We start from the raw sequence: 19029 nt of genomic DNA, 5'->3' as shown, positions 1-19029 counted from the left end.
TCACTCCTAGATCTGCCCTCCTCTACCCCTCTGGAAATACACCTCCCAACTTCAGCCTATTCAGGTTTTACCTCCTCCCCACTCACTCTTGGTGAAGCAAGTAAAGTAAATAAATAAATAAATAATAAATAAAAAAAACCTTTTCCTACCAGATGAGCAGGTTCATCAGTAGAAAGCCAGCCTGCAGCAGGAAAACAAGGCCAAGTGTCCAATTTCATACAGAGGAAGACGGGGGGATTGACTTATTCCACAATTGCTGTCATGACTGATCAGGCTCTGGCAGGCTGAGACAGGCACAATTGTTGCCAGGATGCGGAGGCATCTGTCCTGTGCCTTGGCAGTAATGGAAAAGTAGCCGTGCCGCATAAACTCAGAGGTCCCCTTAGATTCAACATTTATCTTCAGGTCGTACAATTCAATTCAAATGTTATTTAAGATAAAACGAAAAAAAAAACGAATTAAAAACACTTCATTTTAATGCAAAAATATATGCACACATTCATGTGTACGTGTATTAGCAAGTTAATGTCAATTAATGTCAGAAAAAAATCACTGTATTGTCATAATATTTTTATTGGAACTAGTATGCCTTTCTTTTACATTTATCAAATATAGTTAATATCAAAATGGCAGTAACTTTTATGCTGCATTTTATAGTTCATAATCCATTTGCGATGTATTCAGAACTACTGCATAATAAAAAAAAAACCCTCTTCCTAGTGTCAGGGGACCACAGCCCACTGTCAGAAGCTAAATTGGTTTAACTACAGCAGCGTCCAATGACCATGGAGCACGTTTGGCTTAGACAGCTCTCTGGCTGGCTCTTCCCCTGGAGGACCAATCTTGCCAAAACAGAAGCATTTTGGAAGCAGAAGAGGAACCATCATGTCTTTCGGATGTCTCGGAGCCTTATGTTCCGCATTTTCATGAACATAAGGTGAATGCTGAACACTGAATATTATTTAGTCCCTGTGGGCTAACACAAACCCATCTCAATCTCATTTATACTGGCTGTTCTCTCCATGATTGATGATGTTCTTTGTGCTCGCCTATATGGTGAGCATTTTCTTGGTCCCAAAACGTCAGTCATTGCATTTGGTTCTACTGGCCGTTTTCCTCAGACTCCCCACCCCCACAACACCGCGCTATTTATCATCATCATTGCTACAATTACACTTATTATGCCCCGCTTAAATGGATGTATCTACAATGGGATAGCGAGAAACAAAAGGATCCAAAACCATCAACCACATGTGACAAGGCTAATTACTCAAGTCCATTTGTTTTGATGGGGTTAAAAACGGCTATTCGAAAAACATAAGACTGCAGAGGGTGGCATCGTGTGTTCTAGACGTACCGCAGCATGACTTCGCCATTGTCTTTGAGCTCCTTGTATTTTTACACCTCTGCCATCATTATGGGGGGGGGGGATAGGGGGATTGGTGGTTTGAAAGGCCATCACAAGGGATGTAATTACTCATCTTTGAGAGGGGTGGAGTTCGGCCATTTTGATCACCAAAGGGGCCAAAATTACACGTGCGCGTTGCTCTCCTCTTAAACGTCACGTGCTCAAACCGGAGGCTGTAATGAAAAACCGCTGTAATGGACCGGTGGATGTCGCGGAGGAGCTGATGCATCCGCGAAGGGCCGCTCGGAACAATTTGTAAAACCATCACGCTGTGAAAACACGATCCTCTGGGATCCTTTAGCGGTAAACAGCTTTGATGTGCACAGCGGTGTCCTGCGGGCCTCGGCGAAAGTAAACGATAGGTTTCCACCTGCACAGCGTGATACTCGCTTTCATCCCGTTCACTTTTACCTGCCTCCTCCACGTTTGCTTTATGGCAAGGAGAGCCAGATGCCCTGTGTAATTGCTTTAAATGGAATCTAAGCACCAGCAAATATTATCATCTTAATAGCATGGTGGGTTTGTGTGTTTTTTTGGCAGGGAACATAGTTTTTCCATATGCATGTGACTTAGATGATATTAAAAACACAGATTTTGACATACTTCATTAGTGGTAGCAGGACTCATTTCTGGCTACAGGCTAAATCATATGAAAGACTTCAAATGTACTGTTGCAAGTAATTCAACTGCAATGCATACTTCATAACATACTTAAACATAGCAAGTAATTCAACTGCAATGCATACTTCATAACAACAAAAGTCAGTTTCTCAAATTCACTGCAACAACCACTGCTAATAAATAATTATTCAAAATGTAAATCTGTTGTCAAACTCCATTTGACATGGCAAAGAAATATAAAAAAGGTTTTAAGTGGTGCATTAAATTTGTGATCCTGAAATGCAAAATTGACATTTTTATGCAAATTATGTATTCATTTAATACAACCAACACACGCTGAATCTTGTGAATAAGTACACCTCAAATATACATTTTTGTAGCCTAAAGCACAAGATGTAGGCCATTTCAATTCTCTAATTGAATTCACAGTGCACTTCTTCAGATATCTGCAATTTAACAACTAGGGAAGCGTATAATTTAATGAAACACTTTCATAATAATTATCACTGTATTCCACTAAACCAGCATACTTCACTGAAACATAATGCTGTAACCACGGTATGCAGTCGATCTCCTGTAGCTACAATAATGAGAGACACCGTTAAACACATATAATGAGAGCAGCAAATAAACGGCTATTGATTTGCGGCTACTTAAGTCACAAGCAGAGCAAACAGCTATGGCAACTGCTTTGTGTACCTTTTCAAATAACACAGGTACTGTGCAATAAAAATCAATGCATTAAAACAAAGCATATCCCATATGTTAGGGTTCAAACTTTAATTACAATGTATTAATGCTGCTGAAACCTGGCCTGGAAATGAATATACTGTACATACCCTTACAGCTATTAAAAAAGGTGCCATGATCCTGTCTACCAAGGGGTTTGACCAAGTTCAGCTCCAAACAATGGCCCAGTAAGTGGAAAATTACATTAAATTACCTTTGCTTTTCAACGCTTGGCTAATTAAAGGGACCAGGGCTGCTTGATTAGAGATGCTATTCTCTACATTGGAAAGGAATTAATTTGTGAATGCCCTCCAGACCCAGGGGTGCCATATTGGGGGGTTTGGGTGGGGGGGGGGGGGGGGGGGGGGGGGGGGGTTGGGGGTAGAATTGGGTAGAATTTGGTGTTAACTTTGTTACACTTACCAACCATTTTCATGGGTGATCTTTGGGTAGCATTTTCTATTTTAAAAAATCATTGTAGTTTATAAAAGGCAAATCCCATGAGCACTGGGTGCACACTGTGTGCTCATCCCATTGGCCCGTCCGTTTCACCCTCTTGCGTCTTGCCTCGTCAGTCAGTGTGTGAAAGTTGAACAAATGCTGCTGGCCACCTAACATTATCTAGCTAACATTAGCCAGCAAGCTAATATGACAGTAAAAATGTTACAAGGTGGCAGCATATATTGGGTGTGAAAAGACCAGGAGAAACAATCGATCAGACAACAAAAAAAGAGAAATGAGGACAAGGACAGGAAATAACAAGAGCAGGCAAAGTAAAAGAACAAGTTGTTCAATGAAAAGTGGTTAGATTGCGAGTGGCTAGGGTATGATCAGACGAAAAATGCTCATGTTCCGCACAATTATTTCTTTGTTACTGTTTCTGGCACGAATGTGTACAAGCTGTCTGTCTAATTTTGAAATTAATATTTTGGCTCGAGGAATGACTGATAAATGAGAACTGAAAAAGAAATGGAAAAATCAAGAAAAAGGGGGCTGGACCACTCCTCAGTGCCCAGCCCACCCCTGGAGAGTGATTGACAGATACAGACTTTGAAAAGCAATACGTTCAAATTTAAATCTCAATACATGAAGCAAAATGCAATATGCAGTCATCAAAAAGCAATATTCCCAAAGCAAAAAGCAATACACAAAGAGAAATGCGATGCAGCTGACTAGAAGCAAGAAGCAAATCAGGTTAGCGGTACATTAATCTTCACATGTGCATTGTATTTCATGTGTGTGCAGGCTCTGGCATTTCACTTTGGCATTAATAATTTTTCATCATGCGTATGTGCGCACTCATGCGCATTTGCATGCACGTTTTGCAATACAATTCTCATCCTGTGTTACTGAAGTGAAAGCACTGTACTGCACTGCTATAGCCAAAAGCTGCTGTTTCACTCTTTGAACAATGCACCATATCTAACCTTGCAGGGGATATCACACTGCCACATTAAAAATATATGTGGTCCAATAAAAATATAATGAAATCACAGAAAAGAAAATGTTCAGAATGGGCTTTTCATCCTGGTCCCGAATTCAGAAAGTCAGGAGTGGACTCTTTTTCAAGTGAAAGGGCAAATGAATTGGCATGTGGCTGCTGCTGTCCATACTGATCGCGAGGTCTAGCTTTAGTGTGTTCTTCATTGGTGTTTGTTGGGAAACTGGGGCACTGGCCATGGGGAGAAAAAAAAAACTGACATAAATACCGACACACGTGGCTCAATGACCAGCGATTCTCTCACTGCTCCCGTCCTACCTGCCAAGGCTGAGGTCAGACAGCTGCTGTTAGTCCATGAGCTGCCTCCTGCTGATGGCACCACTCCTGTCACGTCCAACCTCCACCCCTGCCCTGACCCACCCTCCGCTGGCCATGTCTTCATCCCAGCACACTGGGGGAAAAAAAGGAGGGAGGGGGGACACAACAACACTTTTCAGTCTCAACATCAAGAAGGTCACATTGGTTGCTGCACAAGCAGCCAAAACCAGGCTGCGTTTTTGAAGCTTGCTTCCTCGTCTCCTTCAGAGACATCGCTCATTAGCACCAGTGCGGTTGGCTCCAGTGTATGCGTTTCCGCCACCCGTTTCTGTATAAATTAATGGTAACAATACGGTCAAAATACGAAGTCAGTGATTTCTTTCCACGAGAAAATGTAGTCGCAATAGGTGTTTTTTCTTCAACTAATGTTATTGTGCTATTTGGACAAGACCGTAATATTTTGTGGACGAATTGCATCATTGCACCGGGCATGGTGGCATAGTGGTTAGCACTGTCGGCTCGCAGCACAAGAGAGGCAGCTGCCCACTGCTCCTAGGTAACTAAGGATGGGTTAAATGCAGAGGACAAATTACCCCACGGGGTTCAATAAAGTATATCTTCTTCTATCTTCTTGTATCTCACACACTTAGTGGACAACCGGACTTAATGTCCCTACTGCGCTGTCTCTGGCTCAGATTTGCACAAAATGGCGCCCCCCCCAAACTTCACTTCCTGGGCTTTGAAATGCTTTTCACCAAGCCCATGGAGAGTCAATGGGTGATGTCACAGTGACTATGTCCATGTTTTTCTATAATCTATGTTGTTACATAAGTGTGTGCTCTAAAAAACATATTAAATTGAGTTAACATCCCCAGACCATAAAACCTTTTTGTATCAACCCTGTTGATTTATGCAGTATATTGTTATGGGAAATATGGCCTCTTAGCTGCAAACATATCTACACAGCAAATTTGTTTGCTATTGATCTTTGATAAAAAATCAGAAATAGTTTATGTCCCTCAATATCTGTGTAATTGTAATCAATATTACATTCTGCAAATTTACAAGTATTAATGAAAGGCAATTCTGCATTTCAAGTGTCCCAGGTTTTCATAGCAATGCCAAGTATGGGCAAAAACTTTAAGATTTTAGATGTGTATATGAAGGGATAAATCGTATGGTTTTGTCTCCAGGTAATAAGGGATTTTGTCAGAGTAAAAGAAGCCAAACATTGCAAGGTATACCTCTAATAAGAAGAGACAGAAAATGTTTCAGAGAATTCCAGTTCAAATGATTTCAACCATTTTGCTGCAGTCCTGTAGTAAAGTAATTTTTATTGATTTTCACATTTGTGTCCAGATTCCCACACACCACAATTTCCCTGTAAATCCAACAGCCTCTGACCTCTCAAAATCCCATTTGTCAATTATTAAATGATACTTCATACCCTTTAATGATTGAAAAAGTGAGGTCCACAACAATTGTGGACGGGAAAGAAGATGTCTGACCCCCAAAATGTTTCTAAATTGATCCAATATTTTAGGTAAATGTTTTACAGATGGATTTTTGCATTTATTTATACATGCTTAACCCAAAATAAATCTGGATTCCTTTATATACTCATTATTAGAAAGCAAAATGAATATGCCAACTATTAGGAAAAATAGCCATAATGCCCATCATAAGATATGGGATTAAACTTTAAATAGAGCAAAGTGGATCCTTTCTTAAATTGTTTCCATTTGATTTTGTTAATAATTGGAAGTAAACTTATCCTCCAGATCTAATAAAATGGAAAGACCTTATAGGATACCACTTGTATATTGAAAGGAATAAGGCAAAGAAAAGTAATAATGAAATACTGAAGATCAATTTGAAATTACATACTGAAAAAAAGAATATTGGCTCTTTTAGAATGAATACATGAAACGAGCTAAATCAAGAGAAAACCCATTTTAAAAAATTCAATTATCTTACATTTCAGATATCCCCACTGTCATGAAGCTATATTACTATGTACTAAGACTATCATGCTTGAAATGTATATGAAAGTGTAATTTGTAAGTGGATCTCTAAAAGTGCCTCTTAGAAGATGAATATGGAATATAAAAATATATAAAATAAATGAGTATGGCAGACAAATGAACAAATGGGAGCAACAAGACCAACCCTGTGCTGAGCTTTGTTAACCGAGCCCTTGTAGCTCTTGGATAGCTGGTATATGTAGACATTTGACACCATTTTGTTTCCTCCCTTCTACCTTTCCAGAGGACAAACATCACTGACATTTTTGAGAAAGTGTAGGGTTCAACTACGATGAAGCAACATGATACCAACAAGCCTCTCTTCCTATGTGTCTCCAGACAGCATATGGCATATATTAAGCCCTTTAACCAACTAACACCTGGTTCCTTCCATTACTACTGTCCATAGTATTGCAATTCTGTAGTTACAATTGAAAGGAAACATAAATGTGAACAAGAAGGGAAAAAAAATGTGTACTTCAGCTTGACTGAGTGAGCGTCTGCTCTAGCATACCAACAAACTCCATTGCAGCCTTCAGCGAATGAGTGGAACTGGACATATTATCCATAAGCCTTTACAGGCTTTTTATAGATATTATCCTTGTCTATATCAGACAGTATGTTATCTATTCCTTTATGGGTGCTATCCTCCCCCCCCCCACCCCACCCCCACCCCCAAAATAAATATGTCAAGGATTCAATTCAGCAATAAAACTCCTTTTTGCTTCGCATCTGTGGTGTCAGTACAATGAGCAGAATGAATGAGATGCAGGTTGTATTTTACAGAGATAAAAGGAAAGTGCAGGTAGCTGCATAAACAGGGAAAGGGGCATCGTAAATAAATGCAGAAATAAATACAGGAGATTTCTTTGTAGCATAACAGAAAGTTGTCGCATGGGCCCTGCTTTTACGGTCATCGCTCACACTATATCAACGTGACAGCCCTGGTGGAATTTCCAGCATGATTCCAGTCTGGTTTTAAGATGGTCCAGTTGGTTTTTATCTGGTTTGAAGCTGGTTTGAAGATGGTCAAGCTGGCAACAAGATGGTTGAGATGACAACCATGCTGGCAAGACCATGTGGGCCAGCTTGGTACAGGCAACAGACCATCACCAAAATTCCAGGTGGTATACAGCTGGAGGAGAAGTTGGTTCCAGCTAGAAATCATCTGGAATTTCCACCAGGAAGGGTCCAAAGTCGGATCAACATCCTGCTGTGGTGGAAATAGAGGCAAAGGTCTGGCATAGAGCACTGGACTCGGGGCCTGGGAATCATGGGCAGAAGTCTAGATTAGTTGGAAGGACACTAAACTCAAGACCAGACGGGTCTAGAAAGAAACTCAATCCCAAGTGAAGGACTGCTGCTTGAATGAGATATGTCACCAGTGAATGTTTTATCATTGCCTGATATGGTTGCATGAAATAATTAATATTTCAATGCACTAGTTGTCTTATGGTTTAAACATCTGAGTTACATATAGCTTAATATGGTGTATAATAACATGTTATTTCTAACTGTCTTTTGTATTTGATAGCATCTCTAATAAAGGTTATTCCCTCTTGGTTCCTTCCATGGATATCTAATTCCTTTTCATCTGATGTGCTAAGAGTCATTGAGTGTTATATCTACTGTGTGTACACTCTGAATTAATAAGCAGTTACATAGAAACTTCTATGATCTTCTGCCCTACATGAAGAATGGAATTTCTTGGGTTTTCATCAGTGTGACATGCACCATAAAATATTTTTTAAGTCTCTTATCAAAAGAAATTATGATTTTAAATATATGATATATTTGAGGTCATGAAGTTGCTGCTTTTTTATAAAAATGAAAACACACCAAAGCATGCAATTTTGAAAGGGAATGCATAATGGAATTGCGTCTCTGTGTAAATATATTCCTTTTCATTAACCTGACATGCTTTGGAAAATGATACTAAATAGTAGCCTCATCCGATATAAGTATGATTAAAGAAAAATAAAACCTCTGTTCTTCCAATGAGGTTTTTCTGTTGAGATGGCACATTTACTGAGGAATATAACTTAATACATGCTGTATGAGAAGAAATTAAAAGGAACCAAGCCAAAATTGCAGTGATCAGGGAGGTGTTTGAATTCTGATTATCGCTGGTTCTGTTATTTTCTTTCCCCGTTCGTGAGGCAGGAACACCGTAATAATTTGTCATTGGAGAGAACTGTGAGATTAATATTCAATTTACAACAAACTGGCAAAAGCATTGGCTAGTTACTGTAAAGGCGGACACTTCCACCATTATTACCATGAGATCAGTCTCCAACTGAAGCTTTCTAAAGGCCATAGAGTCTACATTCTCTCCTGTGTAATAGCTTTAAGGATAGCAAACCTGTTCAACATATATATGCGTACAGCAAACAGCTTCACACCAAAAAAATAAGTAGAAGCTTAGATCATTTTACCTTATATGTGGTTACCTAAAAAATAAGCATCTGGGTACATTTCAGGAACAGTGTGGTAGTATGCATTTCCTTGATCAATATAACAAATCATCACACACACACATATCTGTTAACAGATTTTGATGATGGAGCTCTTTTTTGATGCAGAATGTGAAAGATACTCTGTTGAGGAATAGGGTAATGTTTCTCATTTTCATTGTCAGCTGCCAGTAGAACAGTGTCACTGAGTGTGTGTCTGAAATTCTTAAAATGCGTTTCAGTTGTTTGGACTGTTTTGGTGGTATTAAAATTTAAAAAAATCACTGGATGTGCCTGTGAAAAGAAAATTCATATTTTGGGAATTTAAAAACAACAGAAGGCATACAATTTATTATTATTAGTCTTATTATTATCATCATATCATGCCATTGTGTGACAGCATTCTTAAAATTCAGTATACAAAAAAGAATAAATGAACAGCATCCATATGTAATTAGATAGTCTCTAGCAGAAACACTTCTGGCAATTTAATACTGTACCAAGGGCATGATGGGAAATCATACATGAGAGCAGATAGGTTAGAGAATGGCTGCAGGCATGCTGTACATGGGGAAATTAAATTAAACGAATGTGGGAAATGCAGATGTGACATGCAACTGGTCATTTAAATGGTAATGCAGATAGCATTCTGATTGGCTAGCTCATGGGCACTTTGGCACAACATCAGCTCTGTATGTTCTTAATCCCACATACATTTGCACTGTTAAAATACACAAATTCATAAGTACACCTCTTTTTTAAGCTTTAGAGTTTGGAGAGGATGTTTATGCCCAAAATGCCACTGAGGTGGTGAGGGGAGAGGACATTGTGACAGAGGACATCCTTTGGGGACTGGAGGCTGAGGGATTTTATCCCCCCCCCCACCCACACACACACACACACACACACACACACACACACACACACACACTCACACACACTCACACCCACATAGTTGGGGACGGGGGGACGGGGACGGGGGGAATTGAATGAATGCACAGAGCAGTTGTTCCTCTTTTACAGTCAATTACTGCATTTAAACATATTGCCAAGTTCTAGTGATGTCTGTGAAGCAGATAGGATTTTTTACTCTGGCCCAAATAGACCCTTTCTGTTCCTCCAATGGGATTGCCAATATCTATACATAACATTTGACATTTTAAGTCTGCAACATTGGGATCCTAAAACGGTCATTACATGATAAACCGTCCAGTATGTCTCCTTCCAGCTTTTAAAAACAATGATGGAGATAAACCTGAAATCCGGCCGTAATCCAGGCACTATCCCTTAGCACTTTGGAGACGCTTTTTTTAATTTTCTGTGGCCACCCAGAGGAGAACAACCACGAGGTCCTCATTTAGTGCCAATCTATATTCTCTGTTGCTTAAAAGCACAAAACAGTCCCTACTGAGGCACCAGAAACATCTGTGAAAGAGGATAGAAATTATTTATATCCTTCTGGGCTTGAACCTAATTAAAAGTGTGACCTCATCTCAAAGAAAATGATATGCCAGCTTTCCTTTTATTTTTTTTCCCACAAAACATCTCGAGAAGGAAATGCTGAAACAGAAACAGATTCCCGATTCAGGAAACGGGATTAAAGTCACGGTTCTCATATCAGCGCTGAACATTTGAGCGGACTTTGAGCCGACATCACGGCAGCGAAAAAAATCATTGTGTTTCTTTTCTTTTGGGGGTCACCCTTCGGGGTTCCCTGTCAATCAGGTGGGGGCGCACTAGCACCCACCAAAATATCTACATACAAGACACTGCTCTGCAGTTGGATGGACTGCTAAAGAATATGTGTGCTGTTGCAGAGGAATGAAACTGCAACGCTATATCTAATTAACAAAGTATAGAAAAATATTTCCCGGTAGAGCCATTCGATACATTAGATAACACAGGACAGGTAAGCCGGTGGTTAGGAGAATATTGGGCATTAGAGGACTGAACGCTTAATTGGTTACAGCGATGGACACCACCTGTGACAGGCAGTTGACAGGTGTGACTTGGTTGGTGTCTGGGTCCCACCACACAATACCCTTTCTCTTGGGTCAGTTGTGCACCTCCATTGTTTTCTGGCACAAACTGCACATGAGACGACCTCCTCTGATTCAAAGTCTGTGTGACCTTAATCAGTGAACCATGAACTTGAAAAAAAATAAAAATTTTAAGCAGTGGCTTGACATGACATTTTGTGCTTCAAAGGAGAGGGCGTGCTCATCTGCGCTTTCCCAAATTGACAGGAGGTTTCAAGTTTATGAGTACACACATACACAATTTACACAGTCCAAACTGGGAGAAAGTGGGGAGGGGGAGGAAGGTTTCATATGATTAGCAGCATTCACTGCTCGCTGGATTTTATAAACTAAAGAAGAAAAAGGTGGCATTTACAGGAACCATTCCATTTTAGTCAGCTGTGCTGGCCTACGCCCAGATTCAATCTATTCACAGAGCTCTTTATCAAAAACTTTAAATAAAAAAAGAATTAAGTAAACCTGGACCTGAACCTACATTATATAGCTATTTGGTAATGTGCCCCACTTGAAATTAAGCTCTCTGAGCCCCTGGGGTATTCTGGCTGCCGGTACTGACGACAGGGGAATACTTCATGCGTGGTGTTTCAGTAAATTGTTCAAATGCTATGCAGCAGTTGAACAATTACTCACTGCATGCACTAATGAAAATAGAGACAAGAAAACAGAACTATGGCAGGTTAATAACCGGTAAGTTACCTTCTTCCAAATGCAATTACTTCAAATCTATGTCTGGCACAAAATTAGTCATTTTTCAATAAGGCCATGGGAGAGATAATACAGTCCCCCTTCACCCACACGTTATATACCAGTACATTCTCCACTCAAGGTGATCTGTAATACATCATATGAAGGGCAGCTGGCTGCTCTTTGTTACCTGATGAAGGATGACACGTGGCTCAATTCTGCCCACGTTTTACAGTCCAGCTGAGCCAAATGCCTGCCAGGCTGACAGCTTTTTGGACCGAGCGCTGTTTCTGTCTCCGTTGGGCGTGGAAACTTTCCAAGACCTTTTGTGTTCGAAACTTTTTTTTAAGGACAACACTGACAAAATCTCCCTGATTGGAGAGGGGCAGTGCCACAATCCCAAATAGGTCAGCGTTCGGGTAGGTAATTATTGGGTGAACTGCATTCACATCTGTGCGGCGCTTGATGTGAACGGGCATCTTTGCGGGGAGAAAAGACGCACGCGCGTACATACGCACGTACACACGCACGCCCGCACGCGACATTCAGAGCAGCCCGTAAGCGAAGCCTGACACATTCTCTCCTGAGGAATGTCCAAACCCAGCAGAGGTCACACGCATGGGAGCGGAGCCGGGGCCGGTGGAAACATTGTCAGGGCAGCCACAAACCCATGGATGATGAAGAGGAAGGCGATGCTGTCGTCTCCAGCACGCAGTCATTATTATTCATTCTGCATGTATGCCTGCGTGACACAATCATTCGTTTTAATAATGAAACTCCAGAGGATTTTTACAATTACTTTGTACATGTCAGTAGCTTTTTAAAAAAAAATTTTTTCAGACAGTTGTGCAATCGATGGGGTACTGTTAAGAATGTTCCTGAAGCTTTGAGTTTCTGCCCTACTTGGCCTGTCAGAAAAGTCTGAGAAACTGAGACACTGTCCCCCACTCGCATGAAAACCATTTAACACCTTTACTTGTCAGAAATTTATGCACCAATGAAGATTATACAGTGATGTGCGTAGAGATGTAGGATTAAAGGAAAGAATGAATAAACGAAATAGAGCAATTTGGCAGTGGGGTAATGGTGACATCCCAGCAATGTCATTATGGAAATAAAATATGAAATGGCACACGCATAAAAGTGAGATATTCACCAACCAAGGTAAAATACAATCGGATCTCTCGTTTTTCCTACCTTTGGTCATCTATCATAACAAATCCATTTCTAGGAAATGGATTGCTGTGAAGATTGACAAGTGATAAATGTTGATCTCAGCCTTTCACAAAGTATCCATGGAGAAAGGAGAAGTCATTAGTCAATAAAAGAAGGCCAGTTTATTATAATCAAGGCCACATGCTAAAGGGCATAGCCAAAAGAGTAGGTAGGAATCCAAAATTCTGTGAAATTGGCTTGTTAACAAGGTTGTGTCTCAGTGAGACAACAGCTATAAGCCTGCATCTCCAGGATGGCTGTGATCTTCTCACACTCTTACTGTAAATATGGTAGAAAACCTGCACTAAGGAGTAGGGGCAGTAAATATGGTAGAAAACCTGGACTCCAATAAGGAGCAGGGCCAGTATCTTATAGTGAAAATGTGGGCAGAACTAATATACTATATTATACTAATATATATATGTGTAACTTCATATTGGACAGTAAATGTGTGTGTGTGCGTGTGTGTGGCAGTTCTATTCTCATAAGCTATTTAATAAAATGCATAGTAGATCTATTGTCGCTAAATGATAAATTGTCAATTGTGACATTTGCCATTCTTATTGAATGATAAATCACATGTTTATCATATCCCTTCTTATTGGATGATGAATCACATATGGATCCAAGCAATAAACTCTCTCTTCCTCCATGCTGAATTCACCCTGGCATGAGTGTTCAATTCACTGGGAAACAGATTAAATTGTGTTGCTGCCACTCTTAAGTTCCCTCCCTAATGGGAGTCAGTTCCAGCATGTATAAGGCGGCCCTGATCACATACAGCATTGTGAAAAAGTATTTGCTTCCTTCCTGATTTACTCTATTATTGAACACTTTTCATGCTAAATGATTTCTAATTTTTAGACAAAATATTAGAGAAAGCGAACCTGAGTAAACACAAAACACTTTATTATTTCATATATTTAATGAAAAAGGTTATCAAAAGCCCATATCACCCACGTGAAAAAGTAATTGCCCCATTTAACTTAATAACTGGCTGCACCACTTTTAGCAGCAATAACTGCAACCAAACACTTCCTATAATTTGATATCAGTCTTTCACATCGCTGTGGAGGAATTTCAGCCTTCTTTGCAGACATGCTTTAATTCAGACAAATTGGAAGGTTTTCAAGAATGGACTGCTTGTTTCAGGTGCTGCCACAGTAACTGTGTTAGGTTCAAGTCAGGACTTGGCAACTCCCAAACTTTCAGATGTGTACTTGCTTATGAGTTTTGGCATTCTCAAAAGTATTTTCTGGTACAGAACAGAATTCATGGTTCTTCCAGTAATGGCAAGTCGTCCATGCCCTGAGGCAGCAATGCATGTTTGACTGTTGATATAATGTTCTTATTGTGAAATGCTGCATTCGCCTTACGCCAGACATAACGGGACCTGTATCATCCAAAAGGTTCCACTTTCGACACATCTGTTCATAGAATATTATCCCAAATGGCTTGGAGATCATCCAGGTGCTTTTTGCAAATGTGAGATGAGAGGTGATGTTTCTCTTGGTCAGTGGTGGTTTCCGGCTTGCTACTCTCGCATGAATCCCATTTCTACCCAGCCTCTTTCTTACTGTGGAGTCATGAACACTGACCTTGGCTGAGGCTACAGAGGCCTGCAGTTCCTAGAATGGTCTTCTGAGATCTTTTGTGACTTCCTGGAAGAGTTGTCATGTTGTCCTTGGCAGGCCAGCCACTCCTCGTGAGATTCCCCACTGTTCTAAGTGTTCTCCATTTTGAGATAATGGCTCTCACTGTGGTTCAGTGGAGTCCCAGAGCCTTAAAAATGGACTGATATTTTTCAACAATTTCTGGAATTTCTTTTGATCGTGACATAGCGTGCTTGTAGAAACTTTGTGATGACAACACCACACTGATGGTAAGGTTCAATTTAAGGAAAGTTTAGGGCTGACAGCAATCAAGGCTGTGTTCAATCAGCTGAATATAATTATCAATTAATTTCAGTTCATTAATGTTAATTGGTTGATTGAGTGCAATCAGCATGCAATTATGTTTCACATGGGTGATATGGGTATTTCATTAAATAAATGAAAATAAATTTGAAGTGTGTTTTGTGTTTACTCCATTTACTTTCGTCTACCATTACATTTTGTTCAGATGTCAATCAAAACAGTGTGACAAATATGCAATAATAGAAAAAAATCAAGAAGGGAGCAAATATTTTTTTATGGCACTATACCATAACACACAATCACAATATACCACTCCGTATGCAGACAACACCAAACAAAGGTATTATTATGATTATTATTATCATCATCATTACTAACATTTCAATTTTCATTGTGTGACACTACCTGTCTGGCCCCTCTTCAGCTATAAATGTCAGACACCAAATATTTCTGAGTATAGCTACTACCTGTCTCTCCCAACAAAAGAAAGAAATAAATGTACCTTTATTGTGGACTGTGACCCCCCCTCCCTCCCAGGCTTGTACATTGATATACATTCAGTATCTCTGAGCACAGATACCATGTAATTATTCACACTAAAACAAGAATGGTCCTGTTATAAACCACAATTGATCCGACACGGTCAATTCTGCTACCCCACAGTTAAAGGAGGGGGTAGGTGAATCGAGGTTGTGGAAAATGTACTAAACGTCAGACGCAGACGTCTAAATTGGCGCAGAGGCCTCCGCCAGGGCAGGAAATGAAGCGGAGAAAATGACATTTGAGCCAAATTGAAAGGCAGTCATCTGTGCTGACAGGCCTGCCATTAAGGATCATGAGCGGATGGCTTCCGAACGCAGGTGAAAAGACACAGCGCAGGCCTCTTCCGCCCGCGATGTCCTACCCATTCGCTGCCTTCAAGATCTGGCATACCCACCATCTCCCCATGGCTACCCACATCTCATCAGCTCATAGGAAAGCAACAATAAAAGGTTAAGTACGCAACGGAGAAGCGAAAGCAACGGATGTTCCATTTGGTCATGGCATGCTCTGGAGCTATTGCCTCACTCACTGTTGTACTACAAAGTGCTAAGATGTGGCAGCTAAAACTCATTGATTTAACGCACGACTATATTAACTGCAAGACGTTTAACACTGGGGGTTCCAAGCAGCTATTTTAATTGCCGGACTTTTTAAATTTATGAAACTATTTTAATTAGCAGATTTTAATCTAACTGTATGTGTGTTTAGTCTACGTGTGTACAGGGTAAGGCAGCGTTATAGTGCTGTTCCTCTCCTGATACTGACTGACATTTTCAATGCCATGTTAGGTAATGTCATAGGACATCAGTCAGGGCGTCCTGGCATCCTCTGCACAGTGCCCCACCAGACTGGACATTCTAATAAAGTGTGAGACAGACCTCTCCTCTCCACGCCTCTCTCCATCAGCACCTCCCTCACTGTCTCTGTGACACTGATCACAAGCCTAGGACAGACACATCATCCATCTCTTGGATAGAAGGGACTGAGAAAGATGAAAAAAGACAGGTAAATCCTTCCCTTACTCAGCATCACATCCTCAAATATTGCTCCATTTGTCCAGTTTGCCTCAACGCCCTCTCTCCCCTCTTCTCTCCTCTCTGCGGGGTAAGGCAATCAAAGCCTAATGCAGTGATAACCAACCCTGTTCCTAGAGATCTACCATCATGTAGGTTTTCATTTCAACCCTAATTTGGCACACCTGATTCTACAAATTAGCAGCTAACAGAGATCCCTAGCTGTCAAATGTGGTGTGCTAGGTTAGGATTAGTGTAGAAACCTACAGGATGGTAGATCTCCAAGAACAGGGTTAGTTACCATTGGCCTAAAGAATGCATGGACACACAGGTTGTGCACAGCCTGCTTGGGTCAGAGCATTAATGGTGGACCACAGTATATTAATTATGGAACTGCATGAATGACCTCTCTCCCTTTTTCTTTATAGTCACTGTATAACAAAAAATATATATACAAGATACAAATAGTTCTTCATTTTTAAGGTGCAATAACGGATTTTTTAAATATTGGAACTTGTACTATCAAAACGTTCCTGCAAAAGAGCATCCGTGCTCAGCGAACCTACCCTGGGTAAATAAAGGTTAAATAAAATAATCATATTTTTCCAATAGTTCAGGCATTATGCAGAATTGTGCCCGTTTTACTCAGTTGATATTTTATATGAGGTATTTTCCACCACACAAAGATTTGACATTTAAGCTAATTTTCTCCAAAAGGCCAATGAGTAGCATGCCAATTTACATAGTAACCAATAAGTAATGCACATGCTGCAGGACAGCCAATCAGAAGTGAACCTGCAGTGCCAGAACACACATAGCTTGTCAGACATCCAGCTCACGTTTGAAAAATACATAACTACTCCAAAATGTCATTATTTTTTCTGAACTGTAAGCATCTTTATCATCTTTAAAATGCCAGTTCTAATGTCTAGATGTACATTTATACAAATACTGAATTGACATACATTCTGCTCACATGCAGAACTTCTCACCCAAACTAAACCGCACCTTTCAACAGGGTTTTTCCAGTTTTTTTTTCGTTTTCACCATACATTGCAGCTTCACTTTGGTTTTCATTCACATTGACCGTAGAACAACAAAAAATATACAGTTCCAAATTTCTGTGTAAATGGCGTGCACGTGTGTGTGTTTGTGCTTGCATGTGCATTTGTGTTGATAATATCTTCAAGCTCTGAAGGGAACACAGAGGAGCCTTTTGTTTTCCTGGCCAATTTACATCTCTAAGTTAGTGCATGATAAAACATGGAATGTTATCTTTGGAAAAAAATTACACTAAATTGGCCACAGACTCATTGAACACTCATTTCACTCATTAAATGAAGTACTCTCATCTAACAAAGTGATGATTGTTCATGACATATAATATTTGGCTTGGCAGTGAAAAGCACTACTATATATCCCACTGACCACTTGTAAACACAATTATTCTTCTCTTACCCTGCTCCCCACTGGTCAATATCTACTTCAACCAAAAGTACATTTCAAACAATCACAACATCTGTTGTTCATAGCAACCAACGGGGCCACTTATAGGTTATCACCGATATTAGTATAGACTAGACTAGTCTGGTAATGCCATGCTATTTCAGCCAATACAACATGTTCAGTGAAAATAAAAGCCATTATTCTTCCACTTTGGTACTGGTTTCTTGTTGGTTAAAACTATTGCATACTGAGACTGTTTCTGCACTAAACAAAAATTCTAAATCATTTATCATTTCACACGTAAACCCTGCATCACATCGTCTCTTGGTCCATTCCTACGCTTGAACTGAACTCAAAATTAGATTGTGCATTGGATAACTCCTTGTGAGATGCCGATTCCACATTTTTAGAGCGCAAACGGTGAGATTTAATCTAGTCAGCCTTTGCTCAATGTGATAATTCACCACACTTCCATTTTGTTTTTACTTAACCTTCAAACAAATGATTGAAATAGTTTTATTGCTTCGCATATATATGCTAAGCAAGCAGTGTAAGTCGTTCAAAGCCATGCAGAGGCAACCCCTGGACCTTTGTTCACCTGCAGCTCTTTCACACTGCAGGCAGGTCCTCATGAATGATGTGTGAATCAGTGTTTTGGGCACTTCCACCAAAGGGCTTGTTTAGCAGCACAGTCTGTAAAATGTCAAATTTCCATTTAAAAGACTCACCTGGAGCTCAGCCAGCTCTGTGGATTAATCATTCCTGAATAACTGATACAGAGGAGATAACAAGAAAAGACGGAGGTTGTGGAGACGCATCTCAACCGGAGGCCTGTTTCAGGCATCTGACACCATATTTCAGTTAGTCCTTCAATCAAACGAGCGACCATTACAGATTGTCAGCAGACTTGAATCAAAGTCAGGAACATCGGGGTCCAGAGGTCCAGTGCTTTCAACATGTTTCCATAGCATTACCCATGATCCTCAGCTCCAGAGCTGGGTCATTGAAACCAGGAACAGGATCTTGACAAGGAATCCAGAGTTAGTGTACCTCTGCATAGGCTACTAACAATAGCAATCACATTATTTTTTAATAACCACATTCATTTTATAAGACAATGGCCTGGATTCACTCTTTAACTTTTAACTTTAATTTTTTCTTTAACTTTTAATTTAATGA

General features: G+C 40.1%; 1 long non-coding RNA gene across 1 annotated transcript; it reads right to left on the bottom strand.

Moving 5' to 3' along the window:
- Nucleotides 1–3135: 3135 nt before the first annotated feature.
- LOC118214510 lies at nucleotides 3136–18762 on the bottom strand. Its single transcript, XR_004762636.1, has 3 exons — nucleotides 18579–18762; nucleotides 4518–4650; nucleotides 3136–4430 (listed from the first exon to the last, which is right to left on the bottom strand). It is a non-coding gene; the product is annotated as an uncharacterized LOC118214510 (long non-coding RNA).
- Between the last annotated feature and the right edge of the window lie 267 nt (nucleotides 18763–19029).

The sequence above is a fragment of the Anguilla anguilla genome, chromosome 15 (genome assembly GCF_013347855.1).
Source record: "Anguilla anguilla isolate fAngAng1 chromosome 15, fAngAng1.pri, whole genome shotgun sequence".
Lineage (NCBI taxonomy): Eukaryota > Metazoa > Chordata > Actinopteri > Anguilliformes > Anguillidae > Anguilla > Anguilla anguilla.
The sequence above is the reverse complement of the archived record's forward strand: the minus strand, read 5'-3'. Positions and strand labels throughout refer to the sequence as shown.